Below are 11,820 nucleotides of genomic sequence, written 5' to 3'. Positions count from 1 at the left end.
AGTTGAAAAGTTACAAATACTACTTTGAAGGGGAAATAGTTATGAGTTCCGTGTCAAGCTGTGCCACAGAGCGTTGGTCCAACATAAGCAGAACCAACTGCAGAACCAACTAGCCCCTCAAATCGGTCTTGCGCCTGTGACTGCCCATGGAGTGTGAATAGGGTAGCTTAGTGTAACTATGTGGGCTCTATCATGTATGAGCATTATGGTACCGCTGTAACCTAAATGTTTGAAGTGTTCTGCGATTTTTGATCGCCACTGCATTAAACAAAGTAGTCGCTATGTGACAAATCGCTTTCGGTTTCGGTTTCAAAGCTGGAAGCTATAGTGGCGCGCGGTGCCTGATTGTGCTTTGCGTTTTTTACTTAGTGCTTTAAGCAGAAAGTTTTGTATGGCTTACGACAAACAGGAAGCACCTACAAAGTCTGGGCCTAGCCGTCAGACGACGCTAGAACATTTCCAGTTTCGGTTTCGAAATATAAAAGCTCCTGTTGCGCGGCTCTTGATCATAAATAACGCTGGGCCCTTCCCTGTTCTCTGCGCTGTAAACAGCAACTTCTGTGTTATCTACGATAAAATAAACACTTCTTTTACAACTCCCCTAAATGCAGCAAGTGCTTGAAAAGTCTGTAATTGCTGCAAAAAAGTATTTTCTGGCACGGTGCGAGGTAGATATCATAAGTACTATATTGCCACTGACCTGAAATCAGCGACTTAGGACCAGCAGAGGGGGAAATATAGATTGCTGAATAGGTAAATTGATGCACTGAAAGAATTTATGTTAAGAAATCAGAAGTGTGCAAGGTACGAGGAGGAAGAGGCTCTCAAAAATAAACTGCTAGTGTGCGCTAGAACACGGAACTGGGTAGCACAACCGCGCCCTCGATCGAGGTGCTTCGATCGAGGTGATCGAGGAGCTCTATAATTATAGTTTCGCAGTGTTCTCTGGCACACCGCTGTCGCGTCCGGGTCGTGATGGCTGCGGGTGAAGGTTTGGGCTATGCTCGAGACAATTAATAATAGCCAGGGACTCCGGAACTCTTTTTTTTTAGTGGGAGGGCAGGACTTCGAGCTTATTTTATTTATTTTTTAATGCTCATTTACATAATATATATATATATATATATATATATATATATATATATATATATATATATATATATATATATATATATATATATATATATATATATATATATATATATACAATGTTCAAAGCTTGATGCAAAGTATCACGATGCGGTGACGACACTCCAGCTGTCAGGAAGACAACGAAAAGGCTTCCAAAATTAACTGTTTAAGGGGCTGACTCACGCCCACTAAGAACTGAATTACTCGGCGGCTGCAATAGGCTTAATCATGCGTGCTCGGCGGTCATCGACCTGAATGCCATGCAGTTCTTGGTCGTGCTGAATTTAAAGCTGGCAAGGAACCTTCGAGATAGAGAACCAAAAGCAGCAAGAATCTGGAAAAATGTGGAATCATTTGCACGTGGCCATGATCAACGGCATAAGTCTGGTCGCACCTCGCATTCCAAAACAAAATGATAAAGCCGCGTGCCGGAGGTTGTGAGTGCGAACGAACAAACGGAGCAAAGATCTATGGCAATATAAAATTAATTGAAATGAGGAGCTTATAGGTGGGAAGCTGTACGCACGAGTAGTGATCAATTCCATTAAAAAGCCTGTGCATAGTTTGTTTAAATTCTGCTAATCGTGATCATGTACGCGGTCAGGTCGATATATAGTCGATCGAATTCTGTAGGGACATGACCGGTTCAGGTTACTCATATACCAAATGTTTTACAACTGGCTACTAAGCCAAGCAGCTCATGCAGCCCCACTGTGCTTTGAATTAAGAGGTTAGAACTAATACGTGTTTCAATTTCCAGAAATCTGGTCCAAGTAGAAGCAAATGGAGATTGGGGGAGCACACCCCCCTGAAAAATGTGGGGGGGGGGGAGGCGACCTTCCCCATTTCCACCCCCCGGTTTCGTGCTTCTTGAGTATAGCCCCACCTGAACTCGGGTAGGCAGCCCTATAGGTACGTGATCGGCCCACTGGAGTGGGTATATCTCGCATATTTTATATCTTATATTGGTCGCAAAGCCGATGTCTATTGGTAAACAAGTTTAAAACATCCAAGGTGTTCTGACAGATGTTCGATCCAGTGAAGCATTCGGTCAGGAAAGACCTTTGAAGGCAGTTCGCAGTGTATACCGGATTGTTTTTTTCCGAATATATAGCTTTCGTCGAACTATAGGAACTTTTTGGAATTCTTTTATTGACATATCTCAAATAAACCTTTCATTTCTCCAAGAAAAAAAACACATGGGTAAGCAGCCCTATAGATACGTGATCGGCCCGCTGGAGTGGGTATATCTCACATATTGTATAACTGATATTGGTCGCACAGCCGATGTCTATTGGTAAACAAGTTTGAAACGTCCGAGGTGTTTTGAGAGATGTTCGATCCGACAAAGCATTCGGTCAGGCAAGATCTTTGAAGGCAGTTCGCAGTGTATACCGGATTGTTTTTTTCCGAATATATAGCTTTCGTCGAACTATAGGAACTTTTTGGAATTCTTTTATGGACATATCTCAAATAAAACCTTCATTTCTGCAAGAAAAAAAACACACACGGGTAGGCGGCCCTATATATGCGTGATCAGCCCGCTGGAGTGGGTATATCTTGCATATTGAATATCTGATATTGGTCGCAAAGCCGATGTCTATTGGTAAACAAGTTTAAAACGCCCGAGGTGTCCTGAGAGATGTTCGCTCCGACGAATCATTCGGTCAGGAAAGATTTTTGAAGGCAGTTTGCAGTGCATATCGGATTGTTTTTTTCCCAATATATAGCTTTCGTCTAACTATAGGAACTTTTTGGAATTCTTTTATTGACATATCTCAAATAAACCCTTCATTTCTGCAAGAAAAAAACACACACGGGTAGGCGGCCCTAGTAAAAAGAATGGTTAACAGAATAACAGAATGGTTAGAAAGGGCCAATGCAACATATTTTTACTGAGAACAGAAATTATGTGGACATGTCCTTAGTGTTCCTTTGAGAAGCAGTATTTTCTTTTGTGTGTTGTGTAAACTATAGTTGAATACAACTCAAGAATGAAGTGGCAAATGCTTCTCTATAATTCCCTTCGCAAGTTGTTTGCATGGAAGGTACGACAACCTGAGCCAATCAGGATGGCGCACACTATATAATTGGGTTGCTGCATGCCTACCGCACCCGTTGCCTTGTGACAGGTATCTCCATTTGTGTGAATGAAGGTGTACTAGTATTTCGGCTGTTTATTTCTTCAGCAGGTGACACTTCATGTCTTTTTATTTTTATGTTTGTTTTCAGATGGGCGACATGTTCACACAGTGAAGAGGGCATATATGGCCCACTTTTCTTTTTGTCATTACCTGTCCATATTCAGTTCTTTAGTTGTCACGTCACAGTTGTTTGGATGGACATTTATTCACTCCATTGTGGTCTATGCCCAAGGAAGCTGAGTCAAATCCAGGCGAGAGCAGCCACATGTTGATATAGGTGAAGTGGAAAACACGCCTCTTTGCTGCGCTTTGTCAGCGCATATGCAGTTGAAGTTAATCTGGAGCCTTCTACCATGGCGTCTACAATAGCTCATTAGAGACATTGTCATTCTCATTATTGCTAATCTCATTGTGGCAGTGCTCGATGTGCTCGGCTTGTATACGCAGACGTTTAATGGATCACATTGGCCTGTTAACGGGCTCACATCTCATCGTCATCATCAAAACTCTCATGCACTGCTGGTTGTGTCCTCCTCCTCCATGCTCATTACAATGCCTGGTCCTTTGAGAGGCATCTGCCACTTCATTCTTAAGTTGTATTTGAGTATAGTAAATATGGAGAAATGTAACTAATATTGTATGTCACTTGCTGCTGTGTTGTTCGTGTGGTCTGTGAACAAAACTCTTACTCTTGTTCCATGATACAGTATATATGTAGTGTTTTTGTGTATTATGTAGGTTTGTTTCATTAAACAGATGGTATTGGTGGATTCTGTTTATACGAGGGGAGATCAGTATATTTTTTACCTCCTGGTCTGTAACACATTTATCACCTCGTGAAAGGGAAAGACGTTACAATGAAAAGAAAGTTTGATGTTCCCACTTTTCATATTTTCATTTTGCACATGGCACCACTGATATTGAAGTAGTCACAAGGAAAATGTTAGTATACATCAGTGTACGGTTATAACAGTTTTTCGAAACCAAATTTTGGATGGCAGAAGGTGTTCTCCCTATCATTATCCACCATCGAATGAGTCCATTTTATGGTAATGGGTATGTTAAGTTTCCAATCAGAAGGTGGGTACAAACTGTACGTACATGCAAGATCCAGCTGTGTTGAGTGTGAAAGACGAGGAGTGCAGTGGATGCCCACTGTCTGCATCTCGCATCTGAGCTCGTGGCACATATGGATGAATTTATTTGTGATGATTGTCACATTAAGCAGACGGTTATTGTGGGCATTCTTGAACTTGAGGGTGCTGAAGGACCGTGCACTTTTTCTTAAAGTTTGTCCTAAAAAAATCCATCATTTAATGTGACAATGCTTGGCATGACAACAAGTTAGGTGGCAATACCGCCGTGTTGAATAAGCTGCAGTTTCGGGATGTTCTGCATCACCCAGCAATAGTTCTGACCTGGTGCCTTGTAGCTACTGGCTATACCGTAGCTGAAGAAACATTTGAAGATCTTTAGTGTCCAGTTGGGGCCATCAGCCTCATTCTTCTCTGAGAGCATGTAAACAAGAATAATGCATCGATGATGCAAGGGCATCAGTTTAAGTGGAGGACGATATCAAAAAATGAATTACACCTGTGAAAAAAGACATCTGAAGCTTCGTTTATAATAATATCTTTCACTTTCAGTAATTAGCATGTTATAGACAAGGAGGCAAATTACTCAACACACCTCTCAAGCTTGGGATATATGTATGGGAAATTTTTGCATCTGTATAGTCACTTCCTTATTATTGGAAGCTACTTGAGTCATTTATCCCACGGACCAATGTTTTGTGGCCTCATTATCTATTATGTTTTAGATGGTGTCCTTGGCTTAATTTTACTTTTCCTGAGGGTGTTCTAAACTTTTTTTTGAATGTGTGCACTTCAGCTGAGATGTAGCTTTGAAACAGGACAGTATTGGAATGCCATATGCTTGTCCATTCATGTGCTAAGCTGATACAGCGTAAAATGGTACTATACTTGGGATTTAACATCCCACCACGTTAGAGGGATCTAATTTGATCACCTGTGTTCTTCAATTATGAGCTCAAGTGCACCGCATGAAAGACAAGATGAAATGTTATCCATTTAATTTCATACGTCGAGCCTTATAAAAGACATATATTGTTACGTGACGGCAAGGATGGTGAAGAGTACTACATAACAGATGGCGATGGAATGATTTAATAGCAGTGGGCCTAGCGCGAGAGCTCCGTGCCGCGTCACTGCCCACTTTGTCGTCTTCGAGTCCGTGAAACTACCCGGGGCTGCCGAGCGATCGTCTCGATCGCGCGAACTGAAAGACCGGCAGTGAAGACGAAACGCAGTGCGTGACGATTAGCGTGACAGGACGGATGAACACAGAAGAGAAGAAGATGCAGGGTTTGCCGTCACGATGAAAGAGATGAACAGATGATGATCAGATGAGCGCTGGTCCAAGAAGCTTCCGGGCCGTAGCTAGCTAGGTCACCTTTAGCCGACGGTTGAGGCCCATGAACACACCGAACGGCATGGGCAGAGGCTGTGTTCGAATATGTTGGCGACTTCTAGGGTCGGTGGGGTCATAGGTTCGAGTAGCGGCGGCGTCGTCAAGTTGTCGTGTCTTCTGGCCGGGGCATGGTCGGTTCTGGTCTGGCGGGCTCGGGCACAACCGGGCGGTGCGGGCAGGAACACACGACCGACGACCACGGCACACGCAGGACACCGAAGCTCCAGGACCAGGATGGGGATGAACTCCGCACCTCACGCCAAATGTTACGCGACGGCAAGCAGGTGAAGACAGTACTACATAACAGATGGCGATGGAATGATTTAATGGCGGTGGGCCTAGCGCGAGCGCTCCGTGCACGCCACTGCCAACTTTGTCGTCTTCGGGTTCGTGACAATATCAGCTCACTGAGACACGCAGTTCACCCATATGAGTGATACGAGAGCTGCATTTGCCTCAAATGAGTGATACGAAAGACACATCGGCCCATTCGGGTGATACGAAATCCATATTTCGGCTCAAACAACTGATACGATAGACACGTATCAGCCCATAGAGGCATACGAGGGACACATATGCCCATATGATGGATACGAAGGACACATATGCCCATACGAGGCATACGAATGACATATTGCAGCCCATACGAGGGATACGAAGGACACATATAAACCCATACGAGGGATACTAGGGACACATATCAGCCCATACCAAACACATATTGGACACATATCAACTCGTATGACCACATGGTAGACACATATCATCTCGTATGACCACATACTAGACACATATAAATTCATACGAGACACATATGCATCCATATGAGATTTTTCGATAGGGGGACGTTATAAAAATATGGTTTACCTCTTTGAGGAGCCCGGGCGAAATCATGCCGATGCCGTCAGAGAAGATGTAATGTTCGTCACTCACTGGATGTTTTAATCCCAAGATGTCGGGGACTTCACGCACAGAGTTGCTGAGCAGGGGAACCTGTACAGATTCTTCCGTAGACGAGAAACACTGTCCCATGCGTGCCATCTTTTTGGCAGTGCTCGCAATACCGCTGAAGTCACCCATCCAGTAGCGAATCATCTCGCTGGAGTATCCCTTTGCGTCCTAAGAAAAAGCGCGGAACGTAATAACCGTTGGACTTTCGAGACCCTAGTAAAATTAGTTTTGGATCGCATGCTGCGGTTACGCAGAGGCGTCGCACACATTCCCCAACGCATTACAGCAAAAACATCGTCTGATTGAAGGCTGTCCAGTATAGCCTTCACCTGCCTCGTGTAGGGCATGGTTTTCCTCCACAAGGCTCACTCAGCCGAGGCGCGAACAAACAGTTGATGGTTAAACGAAAACGCCATTCGCTGATGCTGCTCACTCGCAATCAGATACGAGCAAGGTGTCAAAAGCTGCTTTTTCTTATCTCGACTGCAAGGAACCAGAGAATGGAACACTACACTTGCGCTACCGTTATAACAAAGGCACCTAAAGACACATTCGGCAAGAAGCGGTGCAATCCATGCCTTAGCACTTTCCAGGGCACGATCGTAACAAGCCTGGGAATTTAGAACTGCCAACTCACCGTTGCGTAAAGCCAGGGCCCATGGTCCTGAGGCTGGCAGCACGAAGTGGTCAGGAGCCTGAACCGCCTGTTTCCGGCGACCAGGCCATCGCGGAGCGTTCTTGCGACAACCCGCTCGATGACCATGTGCCTACAGTGACCGGACATGAGCGAGTAGGACAAGTTCTGCATGTTGTCGTCGCGAAATGAGACACGCAGCGAGAACTCCGGGTCAAACTTGCGAACAATCCTGTTCTGGCAGTGGATCTGCGGAGGAAGCAAAATGACCTTCGACGGAGTGACGATGCAGCGTCGAACCAGGCAAGTACCAGCGGGCGTCTTTGAGAGAGCGGCGGCTGGGGTGCAGAACTTTGCGAACAGCTTCGGCAGGCATGAAATTATGTCGACAATCTCGTGCTCTTCGATGGCGCTTCGAATGGCGTACAGAGTCAACTCGAGGGCAGGACCACTGGTGTGGAGAAGCCTTATCAGCACCTCTCCGAACTCTTCCAGCTTGTCACAAGCAAGTAAAGCCATTTGAGCGAATCCGTCGTGTCCTTGCTGTAGGACAGCGCTGAAGGCGTAGCACGTTTGGAATCAAAGATTCGGCTTAATCTTGCTGTCGCATCGCATCTTGATCTCTCTCATCTGGGTGCCAACCTTCTTCGTAAGCATGAGGCTGTACTGGAAAGTGGTCTCTGGCTTGCAGCGCGCACTGAGGCGACTTATCGCTTGTCGCGCTTTCAGCTTGTTTCGGAGAGTCAGCTTGACGACTGAGTTCCCGCCAATGCCGTAGCTGCGCATCCCCCACCCGCAAGGACATCCTGGTTGGAAAACGCGGTCGTACCATACGCCATCTCCTGTGGATACTTCCCACTCATTAACGTCGTACGCACTTCGGTACAACAGCGGGACAGTGACGAGTTGAAGGTAGATGCTTAGTGCGTCGTGGTGGGTTTCAGCCTCGTTCAAAACGATTCGGAAAATACTGTGGTACGGTATCTGCAACTTGTATGTGCTGCAAGTATGACTGCAGCCTTTGTTGTGGACTAGCATGTGCATCACTTGCAATAGCCGTTCGTCGTGCTTGAAAGCGCAACTCAGGGTGAACCCGGGGGCGCCACCTTTTGAATAAAAGACGTGGCTTTGGGCGAAAAGGCAGAGCCCAGCGAAGGTGCCGAATGAGAGAGATGCAAGCGGAATGTCGGCTTCGTGCGGCATCCACCTGCACCAGAACCCACGCTCTCGCTCCGGGATCAGCCACTGGAGATGGCCCCTGAACGGCATCATTCTGCCCAGGAGGCACCACTGCTGCGTTACCCTGGAGCTTGCGGCCTGCAGCTCATTCGCGGGAACAGCTCTGCTGCCTGTGTCGGGAAACGTGTAGGTGCACACGGCCTGGTAATACCTCTCCTCCGTGTTCGTACCCGGTTGTTGGGCGACATAGCTCATGTGAAAGCGCGCGGGCAAGGGAATGTCGATGGTCGTGAAAAATCTGAGAAGGAGCGAGACATACTGCACTCTAAAAAAAGAGTGCGATTTTAGTCTTTTTGGGCGGTAAACTACTTGTCGCTGAGCTAACACCTTTAGGAGGGTAATGTTACGCTATTTGCTCCAGACTAAAGTTTTAGTCCACGACAAACAATATAAACGTTACTCTCTCTAGCGTAAAGTTACACTTACGCTGCCGAAGACTATAGTTGCACCTTTTCAGGAAGACTATGTTTTAGTCTACGACAGTATAAACGTTACACTCTCTCCAGCCTAAAGTTACACTTTGACAGACAGTGCAAGTTTACGCTGCCGAAGACTATACTTGCACCTTTTCAGGAAGACTATGTTTTAGCATACGACAGTGTAAACGTTACACTCTCTCTAGTGTAAAGTTACGTCTTCAAAGGCAGTGTAAGTTTATGCTGCCCAAGATTATAGTTACATCTTTTCAGGAAGACTATATTTTAGTCCAAAGGGGTTAACTCCTACTCCCACAGCAGCGTAAATTTATGCCATCAATACCAGTGCAATGTTAGGCTGTCTAGGAGTATTGATACATTTTTGAGAACAAGTATGTTTTATTCCAGACAGCATAACTTACTTCCACAGCAGCATAAATCTTTGCTGCTATGGGTTACATTTCTCTCCAGAATGCAATGGCTGGCCTTCTAATCATGCAGAGTAGTGGTGCAATGTGTACACAAGAAGCAGGCATGTATAATGTGTAGTAGTTGCGTGTTTTTGTTTAGGCACAGTGCAATAACTGAAAAAAATTTTTCACAACAGATTTTTCACATATGGGCTTTATTTTAAATAAGGTTACAGCCAAACAGCTCACAAGTCCACCTATTTCTTATCCTGGAGGACCAGACAGCAGGAGAGACCTGGGCAGCAGATAATACACACGCACTTAATACACTTAGACAACACATAAAGAGGCATAGAGGGACGAGAGATTTTGTAGTACAGTAACTTAAATGTACTGAAGTTTTTCAGTTACAAAATTCATGAAACAATCTGTGCTCAAGTGTTTACATGAAAACAAGAAAGAAATAAACCAGCGCAAAAAAAAAAATTTAGTTCTCACAATTCCTTGTTTCCAGAAAAAATAAGGCAGATAGGTCCATGTGCCACAGCATTGTGCCAAATTAAGGTTCCATCACAAAATGGCATCAACCACTACAAGTAGGTGAAAACCATTTCATGCTCTGAGGCTATTAGATGTGCAAACTAAAACCTTAACTAGGGCTATATAATGTAGCAATGGCACTGTCTCAAGAAGAGCATTTTCCGATGCCTCTATGTACCATGACCTCCTTGCAATAGCTACACAGAATTTAATTTAATCATTTAAGATGACAGCTAAATGGGAGCTTCTGCACTGCAAATATAATATGGTGCATGAGCATGTGTGCCATGAAAACACAAAAGTGATATGAGTTCCATCAGAGCATGCTACAGTCAGAAACAACTTAATCATGAGGTGAGCGCTGTTTGAACAATTAGAAAACGTGTGAAAACGGTATCGCTCTATGATCGACCGAAAATCCAGATTTTTAGAAGATACACGACAAATGTTTTAATGAGCTTTGCAAAGATTCTGGCTTTTGATATGATTCAGATCTTGTATTTTTGAACGGTATAATTATTTTTTAAATTTAAATAAAATGTAAAAATTCCACTATGACACTTTGTCTATTACACATAAGAAATGTTACAGCTCATGCAACTGAATGAGTCGAAGTGAAATAAAATGCTGAATTTGCAGAAAAGGGCGTTTGGGACCATAAAAACTCGTTCATTTCACTCTGAGGTTGTCAAAATAAAAATACTACCAGCGATGGCAAGTTTAGTAGAACAATTTATTGCATTTCATTTCTGAAGTTTTCATCCAGGTGATTTTTGTTTAAAGCGAGAATAAAATTTTTGAAGTAGAGCTCGTCTGCTGTGAGCTGCGTCGTCTCTTTGCGCCTCTTCAACACAAAGCACAGCACAGCCCTCAGAACATTGTGTACATGAACTGATAATTGTGGGAAAAGATTTTCTTTGTGCTGCCGGGGTGGCACTTGCACCAGTGGGATTGTTATTCAGTTTGTTCACGCCACACTAAGTCACTGTTGTCAGAGACATGACAGACATAACAGGCAACGCTGCGGGTGTAGTGTGTTCGCAAAACCATTTTACTCCACCACATATTATCTGTTCTTCTCAAAGCCTCGCTGAGTGTTTGAATGAAAACAAAGCGGTATAAAATGAACTGGCATCACCGAAAACCGCGATAAAAGCAGTGAGGTGCTTAGTGTTCTGTACTTCTGGATATAATTTTCACTGAGTGAGGACTACTTTTTAGGCAGAGATGGTGTATATGCGATTCGCCCTATGAGATGCATATCATATCAGCACATGTCATTTTTACTTCTCGAAGTCTCGAGCCGCAGGACAAAAATGTGGCAAGAGGTAAAACGAAGGGCAGGAGGCAGTAACTCACGGTAATTGAGATTTAATGCACAAAATATGCATGGTGTCACGCTGTGCTTGTATGGTGAACTACATTTTGGGCACGGACTTGACATTTGAAAATAGGCGTGCTAGCTTTGGCAGCGTTGCTTGCTATGCAAGAAAAAGAGTATACAGAATTCAAGGAGGAGGCGACTGCATGCCGATGCCACGGTTGCAGTATGTTTGACCACTCGAGAGCAAGGCAGCTCCACTCGATCGGACCGTGCCAACGCCAGCGTGTCTCGCGTTACCAGAAGCCATGGTGAGGACTTCGTACTGTCACGTGCGCTCCGGGGCACATGCCTTCCATGATCTTATTTGGACATAAAAAGGACTGGTGTTACGATAGTGGCAGGTGGTCGTTCCTTCCTTGTGGCTCAAGCGAGACAGCACACTGAAAGCCATAGTTTTGCTGCTCTTGGCTGCCTTATGCCATAGCGGGTTTGTTTGAGCTTCAAAAGCGAAAAAAACTCGCATATTGTATACTACCCGCCG

General features: G+C 44.6%; 1 pseudogene; it reads right to left on the bottom strand.

Annotated features, from left to right (window-relative positions):
• Positions 1-11,346, bottom strand: part of LOC144129493 (uncharacterized) — a 45,838-nt pseudogene extending 34,492 nt beyond the window's left edge.
• Between the last annotated feature and the right edge of the window lie 474 nt (positions 11,347-11,820).

The sequence above is a fragment of the Amblyomma americanum genome, chromosome 4 (genome assembly GCF_052857255.1).
Source record: "Amblyomma americanum isolate KBUSLIRL-KWMA chromosome 4, ASM5285725v1, whole genome shotgun sequence".
Taxonomy (NCBI): domain Eukaryota; kingdom Metazoa; phylum Arthropoda; class Arachnida; order Ixodida; family Ixodidae; genus Amblyomma; species Amblyomma americanum.
Note: the sequence above shows the minus strand (reverse complement) of the source record. Positions and strands in the feature narration are given on the sequence as shown.